A 12,824-nucleotide genomic window follows, 5' to 3' on the forward strand; every position below is an offset into this window, starting at 1 on the left:
ACCCCACGGGGACTCTGGACGCTGCCCAGGCCCCTCGGCCAGGATCTGACAGCACGCCACCCCTGCCACCCCTTTGCTTTGTTCCTGCCGGGTTCCCCTGGCCCAGTGCTGTGTCCCCACCTCCCTGGCAGACCTCCACGTTCTGACCGCCCTGTCGCCAGGGTCTGAAGTCCTGCAGCGGGGGATCCTGCATTACCCCACGCCTCCTCCGGGAAATCTGACGCCGACCTTCCCGACCCTCCGAGCCAGCAGCCCTGTGGGTTTTGCCCCCACCCGCACCCGGTAGCTTTGGGGTCAGTCCCAGCAGCCAGCTGATGAGGCAGGAGAAACGCCGATCTTTCCTTTTCTCCTCCCCGATCAGCACACTTGCCATCAGCGTGTCCTGGGGACCCAGAGAGCGTGACGAGGGGGTCAGAGGAGCGGGGGCCATTTGCAGACTCGCAACCTCACAGCTGGAAGGAACCGTCTGGGTCACTGAGCCCAGCCTTCCGTGGCCAGAAAAGGAATCTTGCCGCGCTCTGCACAGACATGAGCCCCTAGCCTTTGCTGAAATCTGGGATTTCACTCCCTTTCTGGCATCTTGTTCCTGGCCGGGTCATGCCTGCTGGTGGGAAGGTCATCTCTTGGAAGGGAGCCCCTGGTCGTGTGTGCCACACTCCAAGATTGGGACGCCCCGATGCTGGCGAGCTTAGCGGGCATCGCTGGGGCTGGGGCGACAGCTCTCCGGAAGGAAGCGACCCTTCCCAGCACCATCTGGCAGGCTCCCAACAGGGGGCTCGCTCAAATCAGGACAACGTGAGGAAGATCTGTTTAGGACTGTGGACCAAGTTGTGGGCGGGGTATGGGGGAACCACAGGGACAGAGCAGTGACCAGCACAAGGAGTGGTGGAGATCTTACAGGGCAGCCCTGGAGGACGCCGGTGGGGAACTGGAAAGAGGAGTCAGGCAGAGGGCGTCTGTGAGCACGGCCGAGGGGCTTTCATAGACACTCTCCACCCCCAGACTCCCAATGCCAGGCTGCGGTTGGGCGGGGGTGGGGTCTTCGGGGGTCGCTTCCTGGGGCCACCGCCGGTGAGTGCGGCCGGACACCAGGACTGGCAAAACTGAGAAGCTGGACTGGGTCATCGGGTCTGAAGGTTGAGCTCAGGTCTAAGAGCAAAGGCGGAGGACGCAGGGTTCGGGCAGCTGCTGGCCCGGACCAGGAAGGCTAGGCCAAGCGCACAGATGCCCGGGAGGGTCCCGGCAAACGGAATCCGTGCCTGACGTCTGCCGCGACGGTCCCGGCCTTCGACGTTTCCCCAGATGTCTTTGCGGCCCCGGACCCAGGGAGTGGGCCCCTCCTTCCTCTCCCCGCCAGGGAGCTCACTCTGTCTCACTGGACTCTCCCTGGCGGTTCAGAAGGGTGACCCTGCCCCCAGCTGGTCCTGGTGGCCGGCGCTGCTCAGCTAGGGCTTCTTGGGGCCCGAGCCCTGTTCTCGGGGCCCACCCACATCCACGCTGCGAGTTTATGATCCAGGCTAGCACTTCCCCAAGTGCAGGCCACGTAAAGAGATCTCAGGGTCTTGCTAACGTGGCAATACGCAGCCAGTAGGGCCCGGAGGGTCAGAGGTGAGGCTTTAACCCAGGGTTCTCAAACGCTGGCCAAGCCAGACCACCCAGGCCCTCTCCTCCCTCGCGGGCCTGGGCCTCGGTGGGCCCCGTGAAGTCTCCAGTGACTGTGGCGCGCGGGCGCGGGCGCGGGGCCTGCCCACAGGTGCTCTGCTCCAGAGCTGTCCCAGGTGCTGCAGGCAGCCGCCCGACCACAATCGCTGCTTACCCCCTGCATCTGAGGCCCTGCCAAGGGCTCCTGGAGGGCTGGGCTTCCCTAAGGGCGGCTGTATGCTGTCAGACATAGCTGGAGTGGGGCTAGGTCAACCCCGAGCGTGACCAGGAAGTCCTCGGCTGGGACACAAATGACCATGGGGCTCATACTGGGCCAAGCTTTGAGGGAGTGATCCGTGCCCAGCGTGCGGAGCACAAGGCCAGGTCACGGCTCATGAGCCCGTCCTGTGTAGCCTCGGTGACCCCGCCCTCCGCCCAGGGGTCTGCAGGTGCCTGCCTTGTCCATCCGTCCGCACACCGGGCCAGAGAAAGTCACCAATGAGCCCCAGACGCTGCTCCCACCTGAAGCGGGCTGGTAAACCTCCTGCCACCTGGAAACCGTTATTACGGTTCTCGCCCGAGGGGAGACCCTGGGGACGTTGAGGAGGAGATGGTGCCGAGGGTGGCCCAGGGGATCGTGGCCACGCACCCAACACCCCGTCTTCCCCAGCCCTCCGACCTCGCTGGGACGCACGAAAGAGCGCTGGGCTGCTCTGGGACCTGCCCTCATCAGAGCAACGGCACCTTCAGGACCGGGCGGCAGACCTGGGATGTGGCTGGGCTCCGTGTGACCTCACACGGCTCCTGCCGCGTCCCCACACTCCCCACCACGGGGCCCCTGCTGCAAAGCTCCAAGACCACACTGCCCAGAGCGGGGTCGGCAGACTCCAGTCCCCAGGCCACTAGGACGCAGTCAGGCTCACTCATGTACTTCAACGGTGCTCAGTGAGGGTGAGGGTATGTCTCCTCTCTGCCCCCCGCCCAGGGGACATCCTGGATTGTCACAACCGACAGCTGCCATGGGCATCTGGAAGCTAGAGGCCAGGGAGGCTGCTAAACACCCTACGGTGCACAGGATGGTCCCACAACAAGGAGTCACCAGTGCCCAGACTGAGATGTGTTTACGTATTATCTGTGGCAGAGGAATGGGGAGGGACGGAGACTATACGACCCGCAAAGCCTAAAACATTTTCTATTTGGGCTTCCTATTAGTCAGGGTTCTTCAGAGAAAGAGAGCCAATAGGGTGTATCTGTGAAGAGAGAGAGTGTGTGTGCAAGAAAGGTATTTTTTAAGAAATTGGCCCGTATGATCCTGGAGGCTGGTAAATCCAAAATCTGCAGGTGGGCTGGCAGGTTGTAGAGCCAGGGAAGAGCCTATGGTGCAGTTCAAGTCCTAAGGCCATCGGCTGAAGAATTCCTTCCTGCCTGGAGGAGGTCAGTCTTTGTTCTACCTATAGGCCTTCAACTGATTGGATGGGGCCCACCCACATTACTAAGGGCAATCTGCTCTACTCAAAGCATTTAAATGTTTAAATCCAAATATTCAAAGCAAGGAGCCCTGGGACCCAGCTGGGGGCCGGCCCCTGGTGGCACCCAATCCACTGCTGGGCTGTTAGTGTCTTCATCTTGAAAATGACCACCTTTGAGCACATCTAACTATGCTATTAAGAAAACTTAAAAGATTATGCTTCCTTTTAGCACCAGAGTAATACTCATTCTTAACTGTAAACATGGAAAATTCAGAAGAGGAAGAAAGATATTTAACATCCAATTTCCACTCAATTCTCGTTTTTCCCAGATTTTTCTCCATACACAAAGTTTTGCTTACTTTTACCAACCAGTGATCATACTATACAGTTTTGTTAGGTTTTTCTTTGTTCAACTTTTTGGTTTTTAGGAAATTCCCTTTCAGATTATAAAATACAAGGTCGGGGTGCCTGGGGGGCTCAGTCGGTTAAGCATCCGACTTAGGCTCAGGTCATGATCTCACTGTTTGTGGGTTCGAGCCCCGCGTCAGGCTCTGTGCTGACAGCTCGGAGCCTGGAGCCTGCTTCGGATTCTGCGTCTCCCTCTCTCTCTGCCCCTCCCCTGCTCACACTCTGCGTCTCTGTCTCAAAAATAAACATTTTTTTTTTAAATTTGAAACTATTGCATTCTGGTATTTGTGAGCCCCACACTGAATGGCTGAGTGTCCCTGACTGTGTCCTTTCCAGCTTTAAGTATCACTACAGCAATTTGCTCATTTTAGAGGCAAGACACGGTGTCTCACTGTTGTTTGACTCTGTGTTTGTTTGCTTACTCGCTGGGTGGGACGTGTTCACAACTTTACTTGCCAATTACGTTTGTGTGTTAATTGTCCTCCCTCATTACCTATTGCACAAGGCCGTGTGATTTTAGCCATGCCTGGGTTAGATCACGGGTATGACTACTGTTTACAGAGCATTTATCTTTGTGCCACGCTCTGCATGAATCGTTTCTCATTTAATTAACTCAGTGAAGACGACAGTACGATCCCCACTTGAAAGAGAAGGAATCGAGCCCGGCCAGCTTCAACAACTTGCCCCAGATCCCTGGCCTGGTCCCCCCAGAGGAGCCATCAGCTGTGCCCAGCGCCAACTGCACAGTCTTCTAACCACCGGCGGTGTGGCCACAAGTCACAAGGCTCTCGTGTGACTGCAACCACTCCGTGATTCAGTGCCCAGCTCCTTCGTCTGACAAACATTTATCGAGGGCCAGCATGTATGTGTTTGCTACCCAGGCATTGGTGGGGTCGCCAGGTGCCACCGATAAGCCCCACGCCCGTGGTGCCAAGGGCAGGCTGTGCTCTGGGCTGATAAGAGCAGGACGGGAAGGCTGTTACCAGAACTGAGATGGGGAGAGCTGAACGCAAGAGGCCACGATGACAGGCCTTCCATAGACGCTCTCACCTCCATGACCCAGCAGGGCTGATCTCGGGAACAAGTAACCAGGCCTCAGGGTCCTTCTCGCTCCTGTCTCCTGCCAGGGTTTCCCACAACTGGACGCTCCTGGGGGCGGTCCCTGTGGGACAAACAGGAAACACTCAGCACCCGCCTCCGTTAGTATCGGCTTCTGGAGATGGCTGGGCAGCCCCGGTCTTACTCACTAAGTGGCCCCTAATGAGGTCTCTTGGCCCCAGGCCCAGGCAAGACAGGTCACTGACGCCTGTGAACCCTTTGGGAGGAAACAGGTTCTGGGCGCCTGGGGGGCTCAGTCGGTTCAGCTTCCAACTCTTGACTTTGGCTCAGGTCATGATCCCAGGGTCATGGGATCGAGCCCCACATTGGGCTCTGCACTGACAGTGCAGAGCCTGCTTGGAATGCTCTCTCTCTCCCTCTCTCTCTCTGTGCCTCCCCTGTTCACAGGCACGAATGCTCTCTCTCTCAAAATAAATAAATAAACATTTAAAAAAAAAACAGGTTCTGATGAGCATCTCAGGGGTTACAGAGAGGTTTTCTTTTTCAATACAATTTTAAGTTTAGAGTACTTTTATTTTATTTTATTTTATTTTATTTTTTCAACGTTTATTTATTTTTGGGACAGAGAGAGACAGAGCATGAACGGGGGAGGGGTAGAGAGAGAGGGAGACACAGAATCGGAAACAGGCTCCAGGCTCTGAGCCATCAGCCCAGAGCCCAACGCGGGGCTCGAACTCACGGACCGCGAGATCGTGACCTGGCTGAAGTCGGACGCTTAACCGACTGCGCCACCCAGGCGCCCCTAGAGTACTTTTAGATTGATAGAGAAGACATGAAAACAGTGCAGAGAGATCCTATCTACTCCACGCCCACCCTCCCCTGTCGGTAACATCTTACGGAACATGAGTCACGATCAATGAATCAATATGGACACAGACGTTGTTACTAACTGCACTTCATAGCTGATCCGGATTTCCTTGGTTCTGACCCACTGTCCCTTATCTGTTCCAGAAGCCCGGCCTGGACACCTCGCTGTCTGTGTCCCCCAGACACCTTCTCAGACTGAAATGGGGTAAAAGAAGGGATACTCTGAAAATACAAATGAGAGGGGCTCTTGGGGGAGAGACAGAGCCGGCGTGGAAATCAGTGCGGGACGTGCGCACCACAAGGCACCGCTGGCCTTGGAGGGAAGTTTCTTGTAACTTCTGTATCAGAGAGAGAACAAGAGGACATGCCCACTGGGCAGATTCAGGAGAAGGGGGAAATGTCCTAAGGACACCACTAGGAAGTAGAGAATTAAGGTCAAGTATTTAAATCAATTAGCAGCTATAAAAAAGAGTAGAACTGATAAATAGAAGATGTATATTTTTACTTTTTTCTACTTCCTAGTGTTTCGCAGTATAGACTTTTTTTTAAGTTTATTTACTTACTCTGGGGGAGGGAGAGAGAGAGAGAGAGAGAGGGAGGGAGGGAGGGAGAGACAAAATGAGTGGGGGAGGGGCACAGAGAGAGAGAGAGGGAGAGAGAGAGGGAGAGATAGACTTCCAAGCCGGCTCTGCACCGTTGGCACAGAGCCCGATGCGGGGCCGGAACCCACGAACCGTGAGATTGTGACCTGAGCTGAAATTAAGAATCAGACGCTTAACCAATGGAGCCATCCAGGTTGCCCCAAGATGGTGCATTTTTAAAATGAAAATGAACCCAGACAAAAGTTTGAACTCTGGGGCTGTAGCCTGGTAATTACCATTAGAATGAAGGCAAGGGTACACAGGTGGGTTAGGAGAGTTCTAGGTGCAGAGAATGGCCCACGTCCGCTGTCACAGTGCTTGTTGGGACGTCGACTGGATGGGGCAAGTGGGATGTCCCCTGAGAGGCTGCCTGAGGCAGCATTCCTGCCCTGATGTGGTTATCACATCAGACCCGCCTTACATCTCAGAAGGCTGCTTTGGTCACGAGATTCATTTCTCAAGGCAGACTCACATTAGCCAAGGACACAAGCCTGATGTATGAATCCAAGTACCCAATTTATAAATTAAAAATGAGAAATACAGCTGAGGCCAGAAAACAGTCCAATCATATTAACTCGTAACAAAGAAATTTTGTTATGCTCAATAAATTGAGCGTTGAATAATCAAAGTAGCCTTGTAAAGAATATAAACTAGATGTGATGTAACATAAATATAAACACTGTCTTTTATTTTTTATTTTAGAGAGAGACAGCATGCAAGCAGGGGAAGGGCAGAGGGAAGGAGGGAGGGAGGGAGAGAGAGAATTCCAAGCGGGCTCCACGCGGTCAGCACAGAGCTGGAGATGTGGCTCGATCCCATGACCCTGGAATCATGACCTGGGCTGAAACCAAGAATCGAACGCTCCACTGACCGAGCCACCAGGAGCCCCACACTGTCATCTCACAGTCAGAATGGCCTTGCCAGCTGGACCCGTGAGGATGAAACCTAGCAGCTGACAACTGCCTGTCCCCTGGGACTCCTAGCTGTGGAGTTCAGGGGCACAGGCCTGTGGCCCACCGAAGGGGCGTGGGAGGTGCGGGAGTTTTCTACCCCAGACGGAAAAGCCTCGCGTAGGGTCAATGCAGTTTTCTAGGGAGAGAATCTACAGCTGCCCTCAGGCCCTCCAAGAGGCCCATCGACTAGAGTCAGTGGCCCCAAGCTGAGCACGGCTCCACCGGGGTCCTCAGGAGTGAGGTCTGCGATTCTCAGTGACCTTACCCCCGAGCTCAGGAGGCGGCGGGACTCACGGTGCAGACGAACACGCACACATTTGAAAATCTCAATGAAACAGGCCATTTTTTAATTTAAAAAGTTATCAAAACTGATGAAACATGGAGAGAGGAGCCCGACCAGTGAGCCAGGGAGAGACGGAGAAAGTTCCCACGAACGCTGTTGGAAAGTCCAAATACGAAGACTGCGCATCCTGGAGAAGGAAGGACGCTACGAGCACATTCACCATCCGGGTGGCCGTCGGGCGTGGGTGAGGTGATGGGTGCTCCTGCCCCATCAGCTCCCAGCAGGTGGACCTTGGGCCCCAGGGGTGGTGGGGGGAGAGGTGGGACCTGCTGCCTCAGTTTCCCCGAGGGCATCCTCCCTGCTGCTGCTGGGAGGGGAGTGTCTGAACGCCAGCCCATCACCGGGCAGACTGGCCCCTTCCTGTCTGCAGAGGGGAGAGAAGAGAGCCAACGTGGGTAAGACAGGACCACGGTGGGCATGGCCGGCCAAGACTCCTCTGCCCGTGCTCTCTCTCGGGGGGGTAAGCATCCTCTGGCCCAAGAGAGCCGCCCGGCTCAGCACAGAAGGGAGCGTGTGCCCCGGCTGGACGGCGTTTACAATCATTTAATGCAAGCCAGCTTGACACTGATGATGAACTGGGCTAGGTCGGGTAGATAAAGGTGAAAAGAAAAAGGCAGTGTCAGCAAGCCTACTCATGTGCTATTGTATGACTACAGATCAGATGAAGGGGATCTTAGTGGGGTCTTGACAGATGCGGAGGACACAGACATACAATCAACAGCCGTTTCTCATGAACGCTAGGTAGACACATAAAAGTTGTTTCCTTGGCATCATTGTTTTAAAAAAGTGTCTATTCCCAAGAAATCAGCATTTGTCAGAAATTAGTCCAGTGTCAGATGTGGTCAATATTATTTAATTTGGCTTGGACAAATCTGGCTACAAGTTGTAAGACATAAAAAAGATACAAATTAGAAAGGAAGAGGGAAAGTATTATTTTGGTTAACAAAGCAACCAACTGAAAAATTATTAGAGTATTGCAAAAAAAAATGTTAATGTTTGGGGCGCCTGGGTGGCGCAGGCGGTTAAGCGTCCGACTTCAGCCAGGTCACGATCTCGCGGTCCGTGAGTTCGAGCCCCGCGTCAGGCTCTGGGCTGATGGCTCAGAGCCTGGAGCCTGTTTCCGATTCTGTGTCTCCCTCTCTCTCTGCCCCTCCCCGTTCATGCTCTGTCTCTCTCTGTCCCAAAAATAAATAAACGTTGAAAAAAAAAAAGTGTCTATTCCCAAGAAATCAGCATTTGTCAGAAATTAGTCCAGTGTCAGATGTGGTCAATATTATTTAATTTGGCTTGGACAAATCTGGCTACAAGTTGTAAGACGTAAAAAAGATACAAATTAGAAAGGAAGAGGGAAAGTATTATTTTGGTTAACAAAGCAACCAACTGAAAAATTATTAGAGTATTGCAAAGAAAAATGTTAATGTTTATTTGAGAGAGAGAGAGAGCGATGCGTGAGCAAGCGGGGGAGGGGCAGAGAGAGAGAGGGAGACACAGAATCTGAAACAGGCTCCAGGCTCTGAGCTGTCAGCACAGAGCCCCACACGGGGCTCGAACTCACAAACCGTGAGATCATGACCTGAGCAACCCCCGCCAGGCACCCCTATTAAAGAGTATTTTAAAAAGATCAGTTAAGTGCTTAGATATAAAATAAGATATATAGAATTAAGTACCAATTATATCATCAATGACCTGTTTGAAAATATAAGAAAAAAACTGACAATTTATCCCCAGTATCAACAAAGCATTATATAAATGAGTGAATCATTAAGAAGAAATACGACGATTGTGTGCATTTCTCTTTAATATTTCACTCACTAATATAAAATTAAGGAAACAAAATATGTTGGGAGCCTTTTTTTAAGCCAAATAAATGAAAAAAGAAACCCCCTCAGACCTCTCGATGGGCCGTCCAAACTCTATGAAGATACACATTCCTCTCCCTGCTCCCCCAAACCCTTATAGGCATATGTAATCCAGTTAAAATCCTGGCAGGATTGTTTCTTTAAAAAAAAAAAAAAAGTTTATTTGTATTTATCTTGAGAGAGAGAGAAAGAGAGAGAGACTGAGGAAGGGAGGGAGGGGGAGAGGCAGAGAGAGAGAATCCCAAGCAGACTCCATGCTGTCAGCACAGAGCCTGACTCGAGGCTTGAACCCACACGGTGAGATCACGACCTGAGCTGAAATCAAGAGTCAGATGCTTAACTGACCGAGCCAGCCAGGCACCCCTGGCAGGATTATTTCTTGGAAATTGGCAAAATGATTCCAAAGTTAACCTGGAGACATGAACAGATCAGAACTTCTAGGAAAATTCAGAAGAAAAAGAGCCATAGTGGATGGAAAGACAGATCCCGCCGGACAATGAGCCTTGTTCTGAGCCGATGTGGGTAACCTATCGCGGGGCTTCGATAAAGCCAGAACCGGTGCTGGGGCAGAATAACAGACCTGACATCTGTTATGCACAAAAAGTTAATACATGATAAAGGAGGCCTCAAGCAGAACCCGGAGGAAGGGGAGGATTGGACAGCTGTCAGGGTCCTTCATTTGCGATTTGCACATGGATCAATTTACAACCTTCAATTCACTCCGATATGAAACAAAAAAATCCCAAACTTCAGAAAAATACCTTTCTGGCTTAACAAGAAGGCTAACATACAGACTGATGAGTTTCAACTTAAGGAGGGTAAGTGTTACTGCAGACGGAGGGACAGAGTGTGTGAAAACACGTAAGGGAGGAGTCCTGACTTTGCCTAAAGGAGTCAAGAAGGCCTTCAGCATGTAGCATGCCTTTACAGTGGGTTTTGAGGGATGAGTAGGAGTTTGGTAGGGATAAGCCGAGAGTACCTACACGAGAGTAAGGTCATAAAACGGCTGGAAAATGGATGTAATGAACGTTCATGGATGGGCAGAATCACGTCCGAGTCAGGGAGTTGCAGCCTGGGCAAGTTGGAACAGCCTGGGTGGTTCTCCAAGTGTGATCCATGGACCCCTAGGGGTCCCTGAAACAGTCTGAGGGGGTCTGTGACATCAAAACTGTTTTTACTATAATACTAACTCATGATTTGCCTTTTTCTTATGAGCGTACAATAGAGCTTTCCAGAGGCTACGTGATGTGTGGTATTGCATCAGAGAGAATGCAGAAACAAATGAGAATCAGGCTGCCTTTTGTTTAGCCAAATGTTAGAGATGTTCACAGTGGCGCCTGGGTGGCTCAGTCTGTTACGCATCTGACTTCGGCTCGGGTCAGGATCTCACAGTTCGTGAGTTGAAGCCCCATGTCGGGCTCTGTGCTGACAGCATGGAACCTGGAGCCTGCTTCGGATTCTGTGTCTCCCTCTCTCTCTCTCTGCCCCTCTCCCGCTCATACTCTCTCTCTCTCAAAAATAAATAAACATTCAAAAAAAAATTTAAAGAGATATGCACGAATGTAACACGGTGTCACTCTTTTTACTGACTCGTATTCTGGAAAACATAGCTAATTTCCATCTGAAATTTACTTTTATTTTTACGTTTTTAGAGACAGAGAGAGAAAGTGTGTGGGCGAGAAAGCAGCAGAGGGAGACAGAGAGAATCTCGAGCAGTCTCCATGCCCAGCGTGGGGCCCCATGTGGGGCTCAATCCCACGACCCTGGGGCACGACTTGAGCCGAAATCAGGAGTCAGACGCTCAAGGGACTGTGCTACCCAGGCGACGCCAACATGAGTAACATCTAAACAAGTTGTTATTACTATTTTTTAAATAAACCAATACTTTTTTTAAAGTGTCTTATTTTTGGGGCGCCTGGGTGGCGCAGTCGGTTAAGCGTCCGACTTCAGCCAGGTCACGATCTCGCGGTCCGGGAGTTCGAGCCCCGCGTCGGGCTCTGGGCTGATGGCTCAGAGCCTGGAGCCTGTTTCCGATTCTGTGTCTCCCTCTCTCTCGCTGCCCCTCCCCCGTTCATGCTCTGTCTCTCTCTGTCCCAAAAATAAATAAACGTTGAAAAAAAAAAAATTAAAAAAAAAAATAAAGTGTCTTATTTTTAGTTTCTAATACAATAAACATTTGTAGATATAACCAACATAAAAGTTATTTGGGGTCCTCAATAATTTTTTTTAAGTTTATTCATTTTTTGGGAGAGAAAGAGAGGGGTGGGGCAGAGGGAGAGAGTCCCCAACAGGCTCCACGCTCAATGCCGAGCCTGACTCGGGGCTCGATCCCATGACCCTGAGGCCATGACCGGAGCTGAAATCAAGAGTTGGACACTCAACCGACTGAGCCACCCAGTGGTCCTCAATAATTTTTGAGTGTGAGAGGGTCCCGAGCCTAAAACGTTTCAGAACCTTTGGTTTAGACTCTGATGAAAAGTCACGAGAAGGGACATCCTGCTAACACAAGTCTCTGAGAAGTTTTCCTGGGGGTACTTCTTCCCCACTGCCTGGAGCCGCCGACTCTCTCCTCTGGCCCTGGTGCGTCCCCCACTGAGGTGACAAGGAGGCAGGCCCTTGGAGACAGCATTAAAAAGGTAGGCTGCTGGTGGATTAACACGGCCACAAAATCTTTGCGAGTTCCTTGCTTTAAAAAGTAGGGTCTCTCTCTCTACTCCTTGAATCTGAGTCTTGTGACCCTCTGTGATCAGCAGGATACGGCACAAGTAGCATTCAAGCTCACACCGTTTGTATCTCCAAAACCTCCACACTATGAAACGTCCGTGAAACCAGAGACCCAACGGGACAGGTGCACAGCTCAGCGGTCTCCAGCAAGAGCCCGGGGGGGGGGGGGGGGGGGCGGGGGACAGCAGGACTGCCCGGCCCAGCCACAGAATCATGAGAAAGAGTCAATTGTTGTCTCAAGCCACTAAGTTGGGGATGGTTCTTACAGAGCCATAGACCTCTGATGGAGTTGGGAACCAAGGAGGTTCCCAAACGCGGGTCTGTATTTTATCTCCTACAAACACAGCCAGGGCTCTCAATTCACCACGATTGACATTCGGGGCTGACGGTTCTCTGCAGGGCGTCACTGGGTGACAGCCACACCCCCTCCCCCAGGTGTAACCACCAAAAATGTCTGCAGACATTGCCAAATGTCCCCTGGGGAACAAAACCACCCCTGGCTTAGAACCACTGTTGTAGGCATAACTGTTCTGAGAATAAAACCCCCCCGGGGGCTTATTAGACCCAGATGCACAGGTTCATCTCCTAGAGATTCTGATTCACGGTGTCTGGGTCACGGCCCTGCAACCCCAATGTTTTAAATGCTGCGGGTACTCTTACTGGAAGAGTTCGAGACCTGTGCCAGGAGGAATGCGGAACCCGCAGAGGTCTGACCTGCTCAATTTGTGTTTCAGGGAGCGCCTTCTGGAAACAGCTGGAGGGCCATCAGGGTGGGGCCTAGAAGAGAGAATAGGATTGGAGGCTACTGCTTAAGTTCAGGCCAGAAATAATAAGGGGGTGTACACGGCAGTGGGTAGGGG

General features: G+C 52.1%; 1 protein-coding gene across 12 annotated transcripts in view; it reads right to left on the reverse strand.

Annotated features, from left to right (window-relative positions):
* The window catches only part of BCL2A1 (BCL2 related protein A1), a 58,273-nt gene that overhangs the window by 42,533 nt on the left and 2,916 nt on the right, over nucleotides 1–12,824 (reverse strand). For 7 of the 12 annotated variants that reach the window (XR_006705397.1, XR_006705404.1, XR_006705400.1 and 4 more), the window contains exon 2: nucleotides 4,569–4,680. The gene's annotated coding sequence lies outside the window, so the exon portion shown is untranslated. Of the gene's footprint in view, nucleotides 1–4,568; nucleotides 4,681–7,541; nucleotides 7,746–9,272; nucleotides 9,379–12,678; nucleotides 12,742–12,824 lie in introns of all 12 variants that reach the window. The other 5 variants (XR_006705403.1, XR_006705407.1, XR_006705405.1 and 2 more) reach the window with 5 other exon arrangements.

This window comes from Leopardus geoffroyi, chromosome B3 (assembly GCF_018350155.1).
Source record: "Leopardus geoffroyi isolate Oge1 chromosome B3, O.geoffroyi_Oge1_pat1.0, whole genome shotgun sequence".
In the NCBI taxonomy this organism is placed as follows: Eukaryota; Metazoa; Chordata; class Mammalia; order Carnivora; family Felidae; genus Leopardus; species Leopardus geoffroyi.